Source organism: Hibiscus syriacus, unplaced genomic scaffold (genome assembly GCF_006381635.1).
Source record: "Hibiscus syriacus cultivar Baekdansim isolate YM2019G1 unplaced genomic scaffold, ASM638163v2 tig00116937_pilon, whole genome shotgun sequence".
NCBI lineage: Eukaryota > Viridiplantae > Streptophyta > Magnoliopsida > Malvales > Malvaceae > Hibiscus > Hibiscus syriacus.
In genome coordinates this window covers 2,141,237-2,160,657 of record NW_024063475.1, presented here as the reverse complement: position 1 = coordinate 2,160,657, position 19,421 = coordinate 2,141,237, and the positions used below count along the sequence as shown (strand labels likewise).

General features: G+C 33.7%; 1 long non-coding RNA gene and 1 pseudogene across 1 annotated transcript; both read right to left on the bottom strand.

The window, feature by feature from the left end:
• Window positions 1-10,976: 10,976 nt before the first annotated feature.
• Window positions 10,977-11,754, bottom strand: LOC120187981. The gene is made up of 3 exons (XR_005522373.1): window positions 11,601-11,754; window positions 11,320-11,366; window positions 10,977-11,121 (listed from the first exon to the last, which is right to left on the bottom strand). It is a non-coding gene; the product is annotated as an uncharacterized LOC120187981 (long non-coding RNA).
• Window positions 11,755-12,085: 331 nt separating this feature from the next.
• Window positions 12,086-18,631, bottom strand: LOC120188017 (annotated as a pseudogene).
• Window positions 18,632-19,421: the final 790 nt, after the last annotated feature.

The window sequence follows — 19,421 nt, the reverse complement described above, 5'->3', positions numbered from 1 at the left end:
TATGAACACCTTTAAAATATTTAAACAAATATACTAACCTTATCGACCTCCCATCATGTAGGATAAAGTTTAGCTTGTCCATTAGCCAACACATATGATTCATGTCGTTGATTCTTCAAGTGAACTACGTGAAAAGACGTCGGCATAATTGTATATCGCGTTTTTTTAATATTTTTCTTCAATTTCCTTACAATTAGAAGACGTGTCACCCATGCATCAATATGCTGTTTTGCAAAAAAAGACATATATTAGTGAATTACATAAATTTAAAAAAAAATTAATCAAACTGAAATATAAAATTATAAGACTTACCCCATCGAAATAGTCGTTGTCTTCAACCCCTAATAATACACCCCACCAAGACCGTTCAATCAACAAATGCATATCATCGTTGAGTTTGTATATGTCAGCGTAACACCCTTGGCTCCGCTCATGTAGATAAAAATCAACTGCGGTCTTAGCCCAAAGGGTATTATCCATAATTGTTTCCGGTAGTTGTTTCCTCTCCACTTCCTCTGCCGAAATGGTACTGGTCGGTAACTTATACGAAAACCAACAGTCATCCATCATGTCCGTCACATGAGGGGGCTTCTCAATAATTCGATATATTACGCCGTGTGAATCGAGCTCTAGAATGTTGGGAGGGACCTCTTCAACGATGACAGTGGCCTCTTGAATGGTTGGAGGGGACTCTTGAGGGATGATAGGGGCCTCTTGAACGATAGGGGAGGCCTCTTGAACGATGACAGGTGAGTCGGGCTTTTTCTTACGAATTCTTCGCACTATTAGGGTGAACGGAGACGTAATGGCACGTGCACGCCGTCTGATGCGTGAACTCCGTCTTGCAAGAAAAACCCGACGTAGAGCATCCACCTTAGCGGGCCGCTAAAAATAAATTAATACATAAATCAATAAATAAATAGATGATATTAAACAGTGAGAACAAAGAAAATAATATTTCAAACTTGCACGGTATTCACCCAAGTCATTATTATATCATTGTTCACAAAATGCATCAGATAACATTCCAGAAGTAAGCACTTATATAAACATTTAAAATGACAACATATAGGTTTAGTGCAGGTTCAATGACAACATAAAGAGTAGTAGTTTATTCTTGAAACTTAAATTTTCAACACTGTGAAGTTAAGTATTTGTCTTTTGGTGAAGTAATGCAATTCATTCAAGTTTCAATCTGCAGAAGAAGAATAGAATCTGAAACTTAAAATCGCAACGCGAAAATGACTATCGCAATGCGAAAATGACTATCGCAATACAAAAATGACTATCGCAATGCGAATTTGACTATCGCAACGAGAGAATCGCAATGTGAAATGAAAATCGCAACGCGATTATAGTTTCGCATTGCGATTTTGGTTTCACGTTGCGATTTTCATTTCGCGTTGCGATTTTCATTTCGCGTTGCGATTTTCATTTCTCGTTGTGATTCTCTCGTTGCGATTCATTTCGCGTTGCGATAGTCATTTTTCACGTTGCGATTTTAAGTTTCGTGTTGCGAAAGTAAACTATTTCTTCTTCTGCAAATTGAAACTTGAATGGATTGTATTACTTCAACCAAAAGACAAAACAAAGACAAATACTAACTTCAGAGTATTAAAGAATACACAGTTTAGCAGAATTGGCAGCAACCGAATAAATTTACTTTCAACCAAAAGACAAAACAAAGACAAATACTAACTTCACAATGTTAAAGAATACACAATTTAGCAGAATTGGCAGCAACCAAACAAATTTACTTTCAACTAAAAGACAAATACTAACTTCACAGTGTTAAAGAATACACAGTTTAGCAGAATTGGCAGCAACCGAATAAATTTACTTCAATCAAAAGACAAAACAAAAGACAAATACTAACTTCACAGTGTTAAAGATAAACAGTTTAGCAGTATTGGCAGCAACCGAATAAATTTCTAAGCAATCTAAGTGAAATGGTTAATCTAAGTGAAATTACGAGTAAATTTATCATCAAGTTAAATATGGAAAATCTTAAACTTACCTGTTGCGTAGAGTATGAACCTCATTCTGCAACGATACTACCATCTCGTAGAGTGGCAACCTCCCACGTAAAGTAGACACTCCACACGCCATGCACCATCGTTATCGCGTAGAGTACCGATCTCCTCGCAAGGCATTGACCTCATCACGTAACTCCCTTGACTCATCCCGTGGAGGTGAGGTGGAGAACAGGGAGATAGAAGTCGTGGCATCTTTGCTGGTCGCCTATCATGAGGTGATGGTGAAGTCACGCAAGGCATTGACCTCATCACGTAACTCCCTTGACTCATCCCGTGGAGGTGGAGGTGGAGAACAGGGAGATAGAATCGTGGCATCTTTGCTGGTCGCCTATCATGAGGTGATGGTGAAGAAGAGCTCGATGATGTGACGGATAGGTGATGGATCTCGTTGTAGAGGTGTATAGTCGGGTCGATCAGGTGATGGCTCTGGGTGAGGTGATGGCTCTTGAAGTGGAGGAAGTGAGGCTGCTCATCATTCGTGCCATCAAGAAAACTCTGACTAGCTTGCCACCAATCAGTGGCAAGCTCAGCCTCCGTGGGTGTCAGTCTCTGTAATGGAGTGTTGGCCTCCTAAAAATATAAAACTCAAACAAAGTTAAACGTCTACTATTAATAACTTGTTTATATATGATAGTATTTTTGTTAACTACATTATTTATTGTCGCATATGGTATTAAGTCTTCCCAATCCAACAGACGTTTCCTCCATAAATAGCCCTAGGAATATCATTTGAAGTTTTTAATGCATATGTCCGCATGCTGGGAAAGCCTCGAATATCCAATCTACAAACATAAATAACAAACATTAGTAATTGTTAATAATTAATTATAATTTTGAAAACATTATATAAATTCTTACCTTAAAGGCCCAAACAAAGCTAACAAAGTGTATTTCGACCCATCGCCACGCAAACTTTTGTGGTCATCAAAGGCAAGACAACTTAGTCCAAGTAGCTTTCCATATATACGAACCCCACGAAATAGATTCCATGCATTTAGGTCCTCTACCATAATATTAGCTCTTGAGGAATAGGTTGTCTAGCCTCTCTGCCTAAAAAGCTGGCATACAAAAGTACTATAAGGCATACTCGGACAACATCGACGTCATTCATCCGAGTAAAACCATCTTTCTTATTAAACAATTTCTTCAGGTCGTCGACGTGTAAGTTCGCTTCTCTATTGACTCATCAGGAAAAACCCGGATAACCATGATAGGCGGTGATATGACGAGTGTACCGGCCTACATCATCGTGTCCGAATCGTAGACCAGTGATTAAGCAGAACTCCTTCGCCCAAAACAATATCGTGGAAAATGAACCATATCTCTTCCTCACCACGTTGTTACTGTCGGGTAGATCGCTAGTCATGGTCTGAAGCCACAAATGGGTCAAATTAGCATCTCCACCCGGATGTTGTACTCTCAGTCATGGCCCGAAGCAGGTTTCCTCAAACAATTTTCTTTGTGCAGGTGAAAGCTCCGAAGCAATTGTAGTGGCTAGCTAACTTTATTCCTTAGTCAATGAGCCGAAAAAAATTTCTACAAAAACAATAAACATACCAAGTTAGATATACCAAAACTACACTGTGAAGATTTACCAAAACAATAAACATAAAGAGTAGTAGTTTATTCTTGAAACTAAATTTGCAACACTGTTTTGTCTTTTGGTTGAAATGAAAATCGCAACGAGAGAATGACTATCGCAACGCAGAAATGACTATTGCAACGAGAGAATCGCAACGCGAAATGAAAATCGCAACGAGAATCGCAACGTGAAATGAAAATTGCAACGAGGGAATCGCAACGCGAAATGAAATCGAAATGCGATTTTGGTTTCGCGTTGCGATTTTCATTTCGCGTTGCGATTCTCTCGTTGCGATAGTCATTTCCGCGTTGCGATAGTCATTCTCTCGTTGCGATTTTCATTTTCATGTTGTCATTCTCTCGTTGCGATTTTCATTTTCATGTTGCGATTTTAAGTTAGAAACTATTTCTTCTGCAAATTGAAACTTTAATGGATTGCATTACTTCAACCAAAAGACAAAACAAAGACAAATACTAACTTCACAGGGTTAAAGACTAAACAGTTTAGCAGTATTGGCAGCAATCGAATGAATTTAATAAGAAATCTAAGTGAAATGGTTAATCTATTGAAATTACCAGTATTGGCAGCAATCGAATGAATTTAATAAGAAATCTAAGTGAAATGGTAATCTATTATTGAAATTACCAGTAAACTTATCATCAATTTCAATATGAAAAATCTAAAATAATGCAAAAAATTCAAAATAAAAATAATTAAAAAAACTAACCCTCGGAGGTTGATTTTCCATTTCTGAATGATTGTGAGTGATTTCTGACCGTGAATGGTTGTGAAGGATTTTGCCGGAGATGGGGACGGATTTTGCCGTAGAGAGTGAGAGATGGAGATGGGACTGAGTTGTGATTTTAAGTTTTAGGTTATGAGTTGCGATTACGGGATATACTGTGGACGGTTCAGTGTTCCGTTAATTATATTCGTGTTTGGAATTTGAAAATAAAATACGCGTAGCGATTCTAATGGCGCTTTAAAAATCGCGTTGCGATTTACGGATACGTGTTACGATTTTACGTATTGTCGTTGCGATTTACAGATACGCATTGCGATTTACGTATTCTCGTTGCGATTTACAGATACGCGTTGCGATTTACGTATTCTCGTTGCGATTTATGGATACGCGTTGCGATTTTACGTATTGTCATTGCGATTTACGGATACGCGTTGCGATTTTATGGATACTCGTTGCGATAGTCAGAATCGCGTTGCGATTTATATGTTCGCGTTACGATTCTGGAAAATCGCAATGCGAATTTGTACTATCGCATTGCGATTCTTCATAATTGCGTTGCGATTCTGGGAACTGATTTACGATTCTGGAGATCGCGTTGCGATTTTTATTTCGCATTGCGATTTTGTTGGTCATTTTGGCAAATCCAAAAAAAATTGGTTAAAATCGTATATTATAAGGCATTTTTGGTCACTGAGACGATTTTCTCTAGTTCTAGGATGTGTCATCTATCGTCACCAAGCAGTAGCCATCAGATTAAGGAAAGGTATGACAGTCTAGATCTGCTTGAAAAGAATGATCTCGTCGTGCGTACAATGCACGCAGGTCACTTTGGATGCTCCACACGTTAGTGGTAGATCATTAGTTGCGATGCAGCCTCACCTGGTCCCCACCCCTCGCTCTCGTGTCACCTCAGTTGTACCCGAGCATTCCTGTGAGCCCTGACAAACCTCCCTCTGCCATGACAATGGCAGAGGGCAAAAAGTCTTCCGCATATGACTCCAAACATGATGGAGGGCATTTATAAGCCCTTGGATGCGCCACAAGGGACCAAGGATTGGAGAAATGAGCCTCCTATCTCATTTGTATCTGCAGACAAAAAAAAAACTCTTTTAATTTTTTGAGGAGGTTATATAAGAACCAAAACAAAAACGAAAAGGGAGAGGCCTTTTTATCAACCAAAAATTCAAAGAAAAATCAAGAGCATCGAGAAAGAGAAAAAAATCTACCTTTCTTGTTCGAGCAACACCACTTTAGTCAGAGCCGAGAACCTCTAACCATTTGAAGGTAACCTGTTCCTTTTAGGGTTAGGCTTGGAGTTGGGTTTTTTTAAGGTTTTGAAGGGGTTTGTTTGGGCATTCGATGGTCCACTTTGGGGTTTGGGTTCGAAGGGGTGTGGAGGAGGGAGTTTTTCCGTCACCAACGTCGATATATGGCGGTCGAAGGGCCCATTTTAATAAAAAAAAAAAATTGTTCCGAACCATAAAGTTGTGTATTTGTATAGAATAGAAACATAATTTAAATTTATACTTGAATTCGTGATTATCATTTTGGGACAATGTATAATCAATTAGGTATAATTTTAGGCACCGTAGAGGTGTTTACCCTTCGTTACGCATAATCGACTCCTAGATCATTTTCAAATGAATTTCTAGTTACACACAGATCTATTTTGTCTTTTAAAATTTTTCCTTAAAAATTTAAAATGATGAAATTTAGTTATTCAATCTACTTAATCCAAAGGTCGATAGCGACTCTTAAAATTTTTTAGATTTTCACTTAAGTTGAGTATCATCCCTTTTCTCCAAACTTAAGAATTGTTCTAACAAGTACAAATCAAGCGACTTCAGTAATGAATTGTTATTCTTCTTTGAAGTCTCGGGTTTGAACACCATAATGTCAAATGGTTGAAATTTATCTTTGAACATATATTACTTTGTACTTGTCTCGGTTAATAATAAAAACTGTTTGAACACAAACATTCTAGATAAAATTATGATTATTGTCAATATTCAATAGGGTCTTCGGATGGTTGGCAGGGGCTTAGGTGTTGATTCTTAAACACCTAAGTTTAAACCTAATCATGATTTATGTGTAAATTTTTAATCTAAATAAAGTTTCATTATAAATGATCTTATTCAGAGTTATTCTAGTCTAAATGTAGATATACATTCCATTATCAATTCATACATTTATATTTTTTAATAATTAATTTTATATATAACTTTTAATAAATGAACGTTCAAGTATATATAGATATAAGTTTGGGGAGTTCCAGTAAAGAACATAAAATAGTTACGAAAATCTTATAAAACATTATCAAATTACAAAATCATTACAACTTTGTAATGCTTTTGTTCAATTACCCAATCATATAAAAACTACCTAATTACAAAATATTACAACTTTTATATGTTTGTGTAATTACACAAAATTTCAATTATATAAAATGTTACCAAATTGTTCTTACTATTGTAACATTCCATTTTTGTCTAGGAGGCTTGTTCGAATATAAGATGTCATATTAATCGTAAGAATGACTACTAAGTATAGCCGATTAGATCAAAATTAGTCGCAGACAAAGCATAGCAATTCAAACACAATTTCATACCAATTAGATTGAAATATGTATAACTATGGATGCATGTTCATGTTTATATATGACCACGTGATTCTTGTAATACTATCATGGGGTATTATTTTGCGCGAGCAATTATCGAAATACATTCCTTATCAGTTAAATGGGGCACTTCCATGAATTCTCCATATAAATAATATTGCCCAAGTTTTTAGATAAAATACATGTATTAATAATTAAAACAAAATTCATTCAAAAATAAAATATATTATTTTGTTCGAACAATTCTTAGAAACACATTCCTTGTTAGTTAAGACGTGTTTCTATAAATTCCTCGAGTTAAATAATATTTGAAAATATACAATTAGCGAGTAATTAACAAATATAAAAATGATGGACCAAATAATATAAATGTTAACTTTAGGGATTAAAATATACAACCAACAAAAAAAATAAAGGCAACCTTGCAAATATTTCAACAATTGTAAATACACCAACTTTAATCATTCAAGACAAAATGGAAATTAGTAAAGTAAGACACTCAAATTGAAATATTTCTAAAAAAATAAGACAACAAGTGAAATGAGACTAAAATGAAATAAAAAATACAATATCAAATCATAAACCAACAATGACTAAAATGCATAAATTGAAATATTGTATCTAAATTATAATTAAATAATAAATAGAATACAAACAATGACTAAAATGAATAAAAATAAAATCAATGAAAAATTCGAATAAGCTAAAATAATAAAAATGACTAAATTAACAATCACAGATTATAGCACCAAGTCAAAAAATAAAATAAATAGTGGACTAGTGACTGAAATATAAAACACGCATAAAGTAGAAGGGCCTGTAAGAAAATAAACCAAAAAGTTAGTGCTGAAAAATAAAAAGGTAAAATCACTAAATCAATCCCTGAGCATTTAAAAAAATTAAAAAGTCACTACACATGACCAAAACGTAAAACAAGACAAAAAGTACAAGGACCAAACAATAGTTAAACCAAAAATATATAAAATGCATTAGAAATGGGTAAATTAAAAAAATGGCCCCTACAGATGATCTTTTTACAAAAACATGCCAAACTTAGGGGGACCTAAGTGCAATTTACCCTAAAGTTTTCTATAAATATCAACCTTTTTTCTTTTTATTTATTTTCATTTTTAGCTCTTTTTTTATTTTAAAGAGAAACCCTAGCTTCTCTCTAAAAAATCGGCAACGTCGGTGACTTACTAACCTCGACCGCCGCCGTCGATGGCCGATGACCACCAAATTACACCAGGAGGTCCGTCTCGGCCTACCCGTCTCCGATCTAGGGTCGGTTTCACGATAGCCGACTCCAATATCCACGAATCTAGCCGAAACTGTTCAGCTTTCCTCTCTCCAATCTGCCTCCGTTCGCCGTTGGATCAGGTCGTGGTCAAGATATGTCATTCTCCTCGTCCTTGCACAGCTTCTCACCATTAGGATCAGTGAAAACAGCCCCGAACGTTGATGATGCTCCAACCGAAGGTATACTCCCTCCTTTTCTTACTTTTTTTTTCTTTTTTTACTCTATATTGTTTCGATCGATTTTGGACTTTGCATGCACATATAAAACAAAACCAGTAAAAAGGGCTTGAAAGAAAAAAAATTCAAACATAGTTATCTTTTTCATTCGAAAAATTGGGGAACACTCCCCTTTTACATGATTTTCATCCCCTCCAAATATCTCTCTACCCCTTTACATTCTTTTGTTCGAATCCCCCCTTTCCAAAAAAAAAATCGATCTTGTCCCCTTATTGCTTTTGGGAACCGAGAGCCCCCTTTTTCTTTTGTTCGATCCATTTCCCCTTTTTAGGCTGTTGGGCCATGAGTTGTAATTGGGCCTATTTTCGGGTTTGTTATAAAGCCTACAAAAATAATAATTAATAATATATAATATGATTAATAATAATATATAAAATTAACGGACAAAAATCAAGTGTCGAAACTATTATTATATCAAGTCACACTATTATTTCTGTTAAGTTAAGATCAAACCTAAGAACATGTGTTCAAAACAAAAAACATAACTATGATTTTAAAAAATAATTTGATTGTCAAAATAAAAACATAAAAATAGGAGGATGATCAAGACAATTTACCCTGTTTAAATTTTGGTTAAAATAATAATAAAGAATCCATTAATGTTGAATAAGGGAAATCGGGTTGGTTTTTTTTTACATGTAATTGGGTAAAGTTGATAAACAGTTTTTTAACAGTTATTAGAAGATGGAGGGGATAAAAGGTTAGGCATGTACGGTTCAACAGTTCGTCGATGGTGGGGTAGATTGGAGGATGGTGAACGGTGAGAATAGGCCAAAGGGAGAGTTATGGCACGCCGTTTTGGTTTGGGAAGAGAGCAATGAAGGCGTTGATGGTCGATTCTTACCGAAAACGGAGCCATGAGTTGATAGAGATTTGTGAAAGCCGTTGAGTTCTGAAGGTGGACGGCACTTCGATTCAAGGTGTGGAACCGCAGGTAATGGGATAAGGATGTGCAAAAGGGAAAGAGGAGTGCGGTCGGGCATAGAGAGATGCGCAACCTGGCCAAACGCAGCGGCGTTGATGTTCGCGAAAGAGAGAATAGTGCTCTAGAGTTATAACTTCCTTCTACTCGCGCCATAATTCTATTATTTTACAATTGTTTTTTAATTGAACAATATAGTGTGATTATAAAATATTGTCTATTCATAAATTTTTTTAATTATTGATAACACATATATTACGGCTGCAATTATTTAAACCCGATTTTTAAAAAAACAACAATATCTTTTATCATTGAGATCGCTTGATAAATATAGTTTGTCCACTCTTGTTTTCTTTCTTTTCTCTTCTTTTTTTTTAAATAATCTTAGATGATTACAAATAATATCTATCGTAATCTTTCTTAGTCATAACAACACACATTCTGCAGATTTATTACGCGAACTTAAAACTTTAAAAAAATAGTCCCTTTAACCATTAACCTCTTAATAAACTCTGATTTCTTAAACGTAAGAGTTGTTTAAGTAAATTATGATAGTCTTTTAAATGAATATATTGCTATACATGTCTTAATTAAGGTTTTCCAGCGTTCCTTATAGAATTAATCCTGTATTCATAAATTAGATCCCCCAAAAATCATATATTATGTTATTCATGAATTTTAAGCTTTCAAGTTTTAATTTCTTCAGAAAAGTACTCTTATTTATTTACAACATAAGATTAGGACAAACACAAATACAATATTGAACTAACATCTAGTAAATTACTTGTTTATTAAATTAAATAAATATATTTATATTCACAAATAGCCTCTTTTACTAATTCGTTTATAAATTCATTTGTTAGTTGATTTATTAAAATATATATTTTATTATAAAAGATATTTAAAAATATTTATATCTATTTTATTATTTATAATATAATTATTAATGTTAATTTTTTATTTTTTATATCTAAAAAATATATATGTTGACTTATGAATTGTTTGTTTATTATTCAAAAACAAATTTTAACCGTTCATAACTTGTTTAATTATATGTTTTCATAACATTAGACACAACACCACCATACATAACTTAATAACAAACAAGAATATAAATTTGAAAATTTTAACGAACAAGAAAAGTTAAAAAAAAAATAACCAGATAAAATAGATCTATATATGTTTATTCAAACTCGATTCATTTACCTAAGATATGTAGAAAATTTAGAAATTAAGCCAAAAGCTAACAATTTATTGCCTGGCTGAATGAAATATACAAAGGAAGATCGAATAAAAATAAGCAATTTTAGTTGCAGTAAGAGTTTGAAATCCAAGCACAATGCAAATTTCTCACTCATAGACATAGATACAGTATAAACTGCATGAGCATAGAAAATAAGATAAAAATAAATAAAATAAGTATCAAGAAAGAGATAAGCCAAGGTATGTTTCTCAGTGTATCTAAATATAGTACCATGTCCTAAGTTGCGTATTAATTATACAAATGTATGTAAAAAGAATAATAAATTTTGGATACATTTATTCTTTGATAATGATTCCAGATTCAGAATGGTGTTGCAGTGTACCTTAGAAAAGCCAGGTTGAATCATCCTTTTTTTCATACCCTTCTAACCACTTTTGCTGCACATTCATCCAAGTGTACCCGTCTGAAGCACCGGATCCCTGCCAACATTAAGGTAACAATCTTATAATAAAATTACGTTAAAACATTCACAGATAAATTAAAATATTTAAAGCTCCATTTGTTTGATGCTTTTGCTAATTAAATATTTACTTAGTTTTTTAAAAAATGAATAGAAAACAAAAAGGGAGTAGCAAAAGTTTCAATCAAACATAATCTAGGATTTTAACAATTCCAACCTTTGCATTTATTTTAGCAGTGGTCACACAACAACAGCGCTCATTTCCTACAAGAATTAGCAAGTCAATGAAAAGTGAGAAATCATTGGCAATCGCAAGAACGTTAGATAAAACTCGGTGCCTATTAGAAGCTCTCCCAGTGTTTAAGGCAGAGGCATAGTGCACATGTACTTAATACTGGTGTTTTCAATTGGACATGAACTTATGAGCTTGCTTGCCAGAAAATGCATCTGCAAAGCAAAGAAAATGACAAGGCAATTTTATAAAGAAATAATTCTCACCAGACAATTCCCACTTATCAAACTTCACTAACCACGTGCTTGAGCCAATTGGTGTGGATAATACACGATCCACCCAGACTCAGAAATGTTTACCCTTTTGGTCTACGTAGCACCCTTTCATTGTGTGTATGCATTCATGAAGAGTTTTCTCAACACCAGAATTAGAGTTTCAAATCACGGTTGCGGTGGCGTTTTAGGTTATTTCGGATTTACTGTGATTGCGGCCGTCGCGGGTAACTCGGACGGCGGCGAAACCGCTATATCACGGTCGCAGACCGTTTTTTAAAACCCTGCACCAGATGGAAAGACAACAACAGCAGATGGATCCTGAGAAAAAAATAACAGAGTTTATGTGTCCTACTAATTAGTATTTAGTAAGATTCAAAAACTCAAAATTAGAAAGGGAAACCATATTTTCTTAGTAAAATGTTAGGTCAAGAAAACCAAATTCACAGGAGTTAGGTAAATATTGGACTAACCACAAGCTAATCCAAAAACTGATCGGCATGCTCAAGCACATTTCCAGAATCACCACAGACAAGAGTATTAATAGGTGGTATTCCCTCCGTTTTAAACTTCTTTAGTAAATATGCCAGGGCCTGTCCTTTACCGGCACCTTTTGGTAATATATCCAAATCCATTCCGTCACTATAAATGATTTTAACATCCAACTGGCACAAAATAAGACACAAGTTATTGATAGCGATAACTTTCAATGAACATGAACAATTAAGCAAGCAAGATGAAGAAGAAATGAATACCAATGTGATGTGGCCTTATGTACATCTTTCGAATCATGTTTACTTGGGAAAAGTGCATATGGTTGGATGCATAGCATCCTCGATAGTAAGTTAAACCTTACCCCTCGCTTTTCCAAACAGTTTGAAAGTTCCTTCATCACTACTTGGGCCTTAGTCTTGTCGACATAAAAGCGAATCTTGTGTGATTGTTGTAGATACTCGTTTGTTTTTGTCCGGGTTTTAATTATTATTATTATTATTATTATTATTTTATTAATAGTATTATTACTACATTTTATAGGTCCAAATGACAATTGGGTCAAGATTTAATTAGGAGGCCCAAACCCTGATCCAAATACAACAGACCAACCCAGCCCAAAGATCCAACCCGCATATGAGACCCCAAACCCAATTAGGGTTTCCATATCAAGTTCCAGTCGCCTCCAGCTCTTCACTATTGGATCTGATGACTATCAATGGTCTAGATCAGTTACATTTAGGGTTTCTAAAACTCTAACCCTAGGGAGTTGTTGTCGCCTCTGACACCGCCATCATTCTACAGTGAACGAAAATCAACATCAACAGTCAAAAAGAGAGGCCAAATCAAAACAATAGAAATAATAAAAAATAATAAATCCCGAGGAAATCGGGGACTCTGTCACAAGCAAAGATAGGGCCCTCATACCTTATTCTCTTGGAAAACATCAAGCCATCACCAAAAATCAACGAGGGAGAAGATAAAAAGAAGGGGGAAAGCAGATTCGGGGGGACAAAAAAAGAGAGAACATTATAAAAACGAAAAAAGTCCGAACCAAAAGAAAAAAAAAGAAGAAGATCCGAACAAAAATAACAAAGAGAGAATAGAGCTTACCAGGCACAACGTTCGTCGGAAGAAGGTCACCAGACTAAGTTTTCGAAAGGTAAAACTTAGATCTAGGATCGTAGTTAATTTTTAGGCTAAAGGGGCTAGGATATGGGTTATTGAGAGCAAGAGGAATATTTCGGGGGGGGGGGGGGGGTTTGTTTCCCCTGGCCGCCGTGAACGGCCGTGAACACCGCGACGAGTGGCGGTTTCTCCTCCCGATAAAGAAGTTGAGAGAATTTTAGAATTCTCTCTCTTCCATCTGCTTAAGAAACCAAATGAAATGAGGAGATGAAGAGGAAAAGGCCCTTTAATCGTGCTTATATATCACACACGAAACTACGTCGTTTTGGCAAAGAGAGGGGATTGAACGCCTGGGTTTATGGGATATTAGCAGATTTGGTCCTTTTGTCTTTGTAATCTCACCATTTGACCATGGAATGAAACTTTATGTTATTATGTTTCGAGCACTTATCTTTCAATATTTACATTTAAGTCACCAGTTCATATATTTTAATATGTCTGCTTATTTTTTAATCTGGTCCTAAGGTTTATGATTCTTTTGTTTTAGTCACTATTTAGTATGAAAGCATTATGGTTTAATTGTTATTTCCCTTTCATGTTTCTGGTTTAGTTTATTTTAGTTCTTAACATTATTTATGGGTTATTTTCGTTTCTGGTACCTATATTTATGGGTTATTTTATAGAATGGCAATAAGACCAGCACTATTGTATGGATCTGAATGTTGGGCAACCAAGAAGGATCATGTAAGGAGGATAGAGGCCTCAGAAATGAGAATGCTTCGGTGGACATGCGGTAGGACTCTGTGGGATATGACAACAAACTCTGCTATTAGGATGTCCTTGGGGGTGGTGCCTGTTTCCGAGAAATTGAGGGAAGGAAGACTACGGTGGTTTGGGCATGTCCTTAGGCGACTACCATCTGATGTGGTCAGGAGGGTAGAGTCGATTACAGTCGACGGTGCCAGAAGGAGAGGACGACCAAGGCGGAAGTGAGAAGACTGCTTGAGATCTGATATGATGGATTTAGCCCTTACCGAGGACATGACCTCTGATAGGAAAGTATGGAGACTTAAGACTAGGATAGTCGAGTAGTGTGGGTCACATCTCTAGGGTGTATCATCTCTGTCTTCTTTTAATGTCTTTGTAGTAATTTACATAACTTCTACTTTTTATCCGTTTCTGTTATTGGTATTTATGAAGGCTTAGAACTGGCCTTGCTATCGTTTGACTTCTGTGTATCTTTCTCTCCACTTTTAAATTTAGTCGGTTCTTATGTTTCTGTCTATATACAAAGATTACTGCCCATTACAGACGCGCATATGATATTAATGATATTAATGATTGTATATGAATACTGTACAACTATGTATTTATGTATTTATTTATACATGCATTGCATTTTATCTATATTTTTAATTTTCTGACTGCCAGAGGTCTTCCACGGAAGCTACTCTCAACCTGGCGTTGGGGGCAGCCTACTACTCTACCTCCCCCTTACCCCATTGCATATGGGAATTGGGTTTTGTTGTTGTTTTTGTTGTTGTTGTTGCTCTGGTTTATTCATAATTGTTGTTAGGTCCTTCAAGTTTCTGTTAATACCATTTTGATCCCTTAAATCATTGAATGTGCTTATTTTTGTTGTTTGTATTTTGAACTGTAATGTTTTCTTGTTTGTATTCTAGTCCTTTATGTATGTACACATTTTGCATATTATGTATTTATATGTATTATATTAAGTAAATATTATTAGCCCTATGTGTTATAAATATTTTATTATATATTTCCAATTGTATTTGTTTTCATCGTATTTCTTTATCGACTAATATGGTACTCGAATATTTTCAAGAACATTTATTTGTAGAATGGGCGTGGAAAGCACTACTTAATCGAAGTAGTGTAATACGATACGACATTCGAACGAAGTATGAACTTGAAAACGTAAGCTTTTTTATGTATTTATTAAAATAATGTTTTTTATTTTTCATAATGCCTTATTTTTTTTTTTGTCTTTACTTTTTGTTATATTTAATGTTAGTATTAATAATTTATGTTTTCGAAAAAATGAATCATAATTTATTTCATGCAAAATTTTGATAATAATCAATGCTTTTAAAATCGGACCGGACCTTGAACGGGTGAAGGTATTGGTTATCTGGTTCACTGGTTCAATCGGGTTCAACCGCTGTTCTTTACCAGTACTATCGGTTCTTTACTAGTTCTGTGCTCATCCGGTTTTGAAAGTTAACTTGACCGGACAGGCCACCGGTTCACGGTTCAACCGGTCGAACCACCGGTTCGGTTTAATAACATTGATAATAATTCAATGTTTTAAATAGAGAAATAGTTGGATTGAAAATCTCGAGATTTCTTATCAATTCAAAGAATTTTCTTTAAATAATTAATTCGGAATAAATTAATTAAACTTTAATAAATGGATCATATTCTAACTTTATATTCGATTTATAATTTCCACTATCATGACAATATATAAGCGACTAAGTACCAATTTTGGGCACTGTGGGAGTGCTAATCATTCCTCACGCGTAATCGACTCCCTGACCCGTTAAATCGAATTTTTGGTAAACGCATACCAATTTTTGTCTTAAAGAATGATTTTTCTTAAAATTGTTTTAAAAGACATTTTTAGTTATTCGACCTACCTAGCTCAAAGGTCGATGACTACTTCTATTCAATTTAATTCAAATTAATACAAAATCGCTAATTTTTCAAATAAAGTCATAATTGTTTTTTTTAAAACTTAATTGTTTTTAAAAAAAATAGTTATGACAACTTGGCCACTCTGATGTAGATTTTTTTAGAGAGTCAGGATATAAGTCGCTTACTTATTGTCGTAGTGGTGGAAATTATAAGTTCGAGTCTATAATTATCTTATAATCCATTTATTGAAGTTTCTCTAAATTCTTTTTTAAATTGCCATACTAATGCTTTAATTCATGTTTTCAGCTGTGTTAAAGTTTCTGCCAAGACTTTTTCGTTTGTTTTTTAGTCAAAGGTTTGTATGTTCCTCCTCATACACATCACGTGCATTTGCATGATATAAACTCTAGACTCGAGCTTCATTTCCAAGTAAGTAAAGGTGAATGCTTTACTCTCGTAAGAATTTATTCTTCGTATGAGTTTTAGCAAATAATCTGTGTGATACACATGCCTTATACCTTCGTAGGGATTTATTCCTCGTGTTGGTATAAGGAAGTGAATTCCCTCGAATTGAAATCGATCCGTTTACGCCTATAATGAGTTAGGATTGAGGGTTTGGTAGCCCAAGGGGGCACCAACAACAAGGACAATTCGAGTGCCCTTTCCTCATAGAGCTGAAACCATGCATATAGTTGTTTGTAATGTTTTCTTGTTTGTATTCTAGTCCTTGATGTATGTACACATTTTTCATATTACGTATTTATATGTATTATATTAAATAAATATTATTAGCCCTATATGTTGTAAATATTTTATTCTATATTTCCAATTGTATTTGTTTTCATCGTATTTCTTTATCTACTGATATGGTACTCAAATATTTTCAAGAATATTTATTTGTAGAATAGGCGTGGAAAACACTACTTAGTGTAATCCGATACGACTTTCAAACGAAGTATGAACATGAAAACGTGAGCTTTTTTATGTATTTATTAAAATAATATTTTTTATGTTTCATAATGCCTTATTTTGTTTTGTTTTCTTCTTTCTTTTTGTTATATTTAATGTTGTATTAATAATTTATGTTTTCAAAAAAATAAATCATAATTTATTTCATGCAAAAATTTGATAATAATTCAATGTTTTAAATAATTCAGAGATAGAATATTCTTTTACGGATGAGAAATAGTTGAGATAGTTTTCCCGACTGAGGATTGTAAATCTCGAGATTTGTTATTAAGTAAAAGAATTTTCTTTAAATAATTAATTTGGAATAAATTAATTAAACTTTAATAAATATATTATATTATAACTTTATATTCGATTTATAATTTTCACTACCACGACAATATATAAGAGATTAAGTACCAATTTTGGACGTTGTAAGGGTGTTAATCATTTCTCACGCGTAACCGACTCCCCGGACCCGTTAAATTGAATTTTTGGTAAACACATATCATTTTTTGTCTTAAACACCGATTTTTCTTAAATTGAGACATTTTTAGGTATTCGACTACCTAGCTCAAAGGTCGATGACGACTCTTATTAAATTTAATTCAAATTAATACAAAATCGCTAATTTTTAAATAAGTCATAATTATTTTTTAAACTTAATTGTTTTAAAAAAATGGTTATGACAGTCACTACTCTGTTTCTGCCTGCATGATCCAACATGCTTGAATTCATCAAAGATATCACAACCAGGATCTAAATATACAGTTGCATTGAAGACATTCAACAGAATAATCTCAATGTTTCGATATAAGGTTGCAGTTAAAAGCATATATTAAGTAAACGTGAAGAGTGAGTCCAGGAAACTTGCTGGTTTCTTCAGTGACTACATTCCTATCCCATTTCTGATTCAGAATTTCAACCCAGCCATCATCCGGCTGCATCGAGTTGCCATATGTTTTCTCCGTTCCCACCGACATGATAGTTATATCAGGAGTCGGCATGGGTTTCTCTTTTATTAGCTCTTTGTGCAGTATAGGTGACCTCCCAGTGGAAAAAACCAGCAGAGAGTTATGACTCCCACAGGGCATTAAACCTAAGTAAAGATATGTTCTCAGGATCATGATGATCAACCTGCAAAAGGAAAAGGCTCATCATATCGAATTAAGCAATCATAGAAGAAAATTCTCTGAAAATTAAAGCAAATATTCAAATGTAAATGCATACCATAGTATGATCAAGGTCAGATACAATCATGAGACGCGCTGCCTTAGTAATCCGATCCATGACTATTGTACCAATTAAAATCCTACGGCGTGACACGTAATTATTACTCAATATATAAAAATTAACTTTTATAGAACTGAGTTAGGATTGTATTGCAGAAATTACTTTGTAAAATCATTGAAAAATGCCATAAAAATGACAGATGGTTTAATTTCCCATCAATTAGTAACATTATTATTAAGACGAACAAAAATCAAAATAAATCAAAATTACCAAAAAAATGGCATGAAAATATAAAAATGTTCTAATAACAGAAAGAAATTGATAATATTCATGTAATTACATTGAAAGAAAACAATCTAATTTTTTTGTTAAAAGAAAAAAAGATGAAAGCTTCTATTATTTTTTTATAATAATATCAATCCTAACAATTCAAAAGCACGCAGAATATGAGATGAAATTGAACAAAAACACAAAACTGATAAATCACCTTAATCGAGAGAATCGAAGCTTCTGAAAATTTCACCTGCTATCACATGAGAAAAAAAAAGAGAAAAAAAAAGAGTAAACTGACGCCAAAACTAGACTGAGTGACCTTACCTAAGTGACGTTTGGTTCGCTAAAATGTTTCTGAGGGAATTGAAATCTACGAAGGAATTGAAATATGTCAGGAATTGAAATCTGAATCTGAAATCTGTTTGGTTGGCAGGAAATTAAATTAAAATCCAATTTCATATTCTGTTTGGTTGGCAGTAATATAAAATTACATAATTGCCCTTCTTATTTTTTTGTTTAATTTTAGTTTGTGTTATAACTTACATGTAGCAATATATTATAAAAATTTTAAAAATATTAAATTTGCATTTTATTGATTAATTATTCATTTCAATAAATTATAAAAATCATGCTAATAAACATCATACGTTAAAATAATCCCAATCAAAATATGTTAATAAGTTACCAAAAGATATAGCAATATTTCGATACATCCCAATCGAAGTATGTCAATTAGTTACCAAAAAAATACCAAAAACTTATAAGTCAAGGAAGGGTTAGCACCCTTGAACTGCACTTTTGGTACTACGTAATTTTCAGTTTTCTTTAATTAAGAAGATTGTAACTTTAAATTAAAATGTAAAAATAACGATCTCAATCACTTACCCCTGATAGATTCGGAAATATACCTTTAAAAGAGTCGAGAAGCATGTTAGAAAAAAAAGGCAATGAAGATAAATAAACTAAATAAAAATAAAATAAAATAAATAAATAAATGAAAAAGAAAAATAAGATAAAGAAAAGATATAAAAAATAAAATAAAGATAAAAACTAAATAAAATAAAGAACATAAAAATAAAAGAA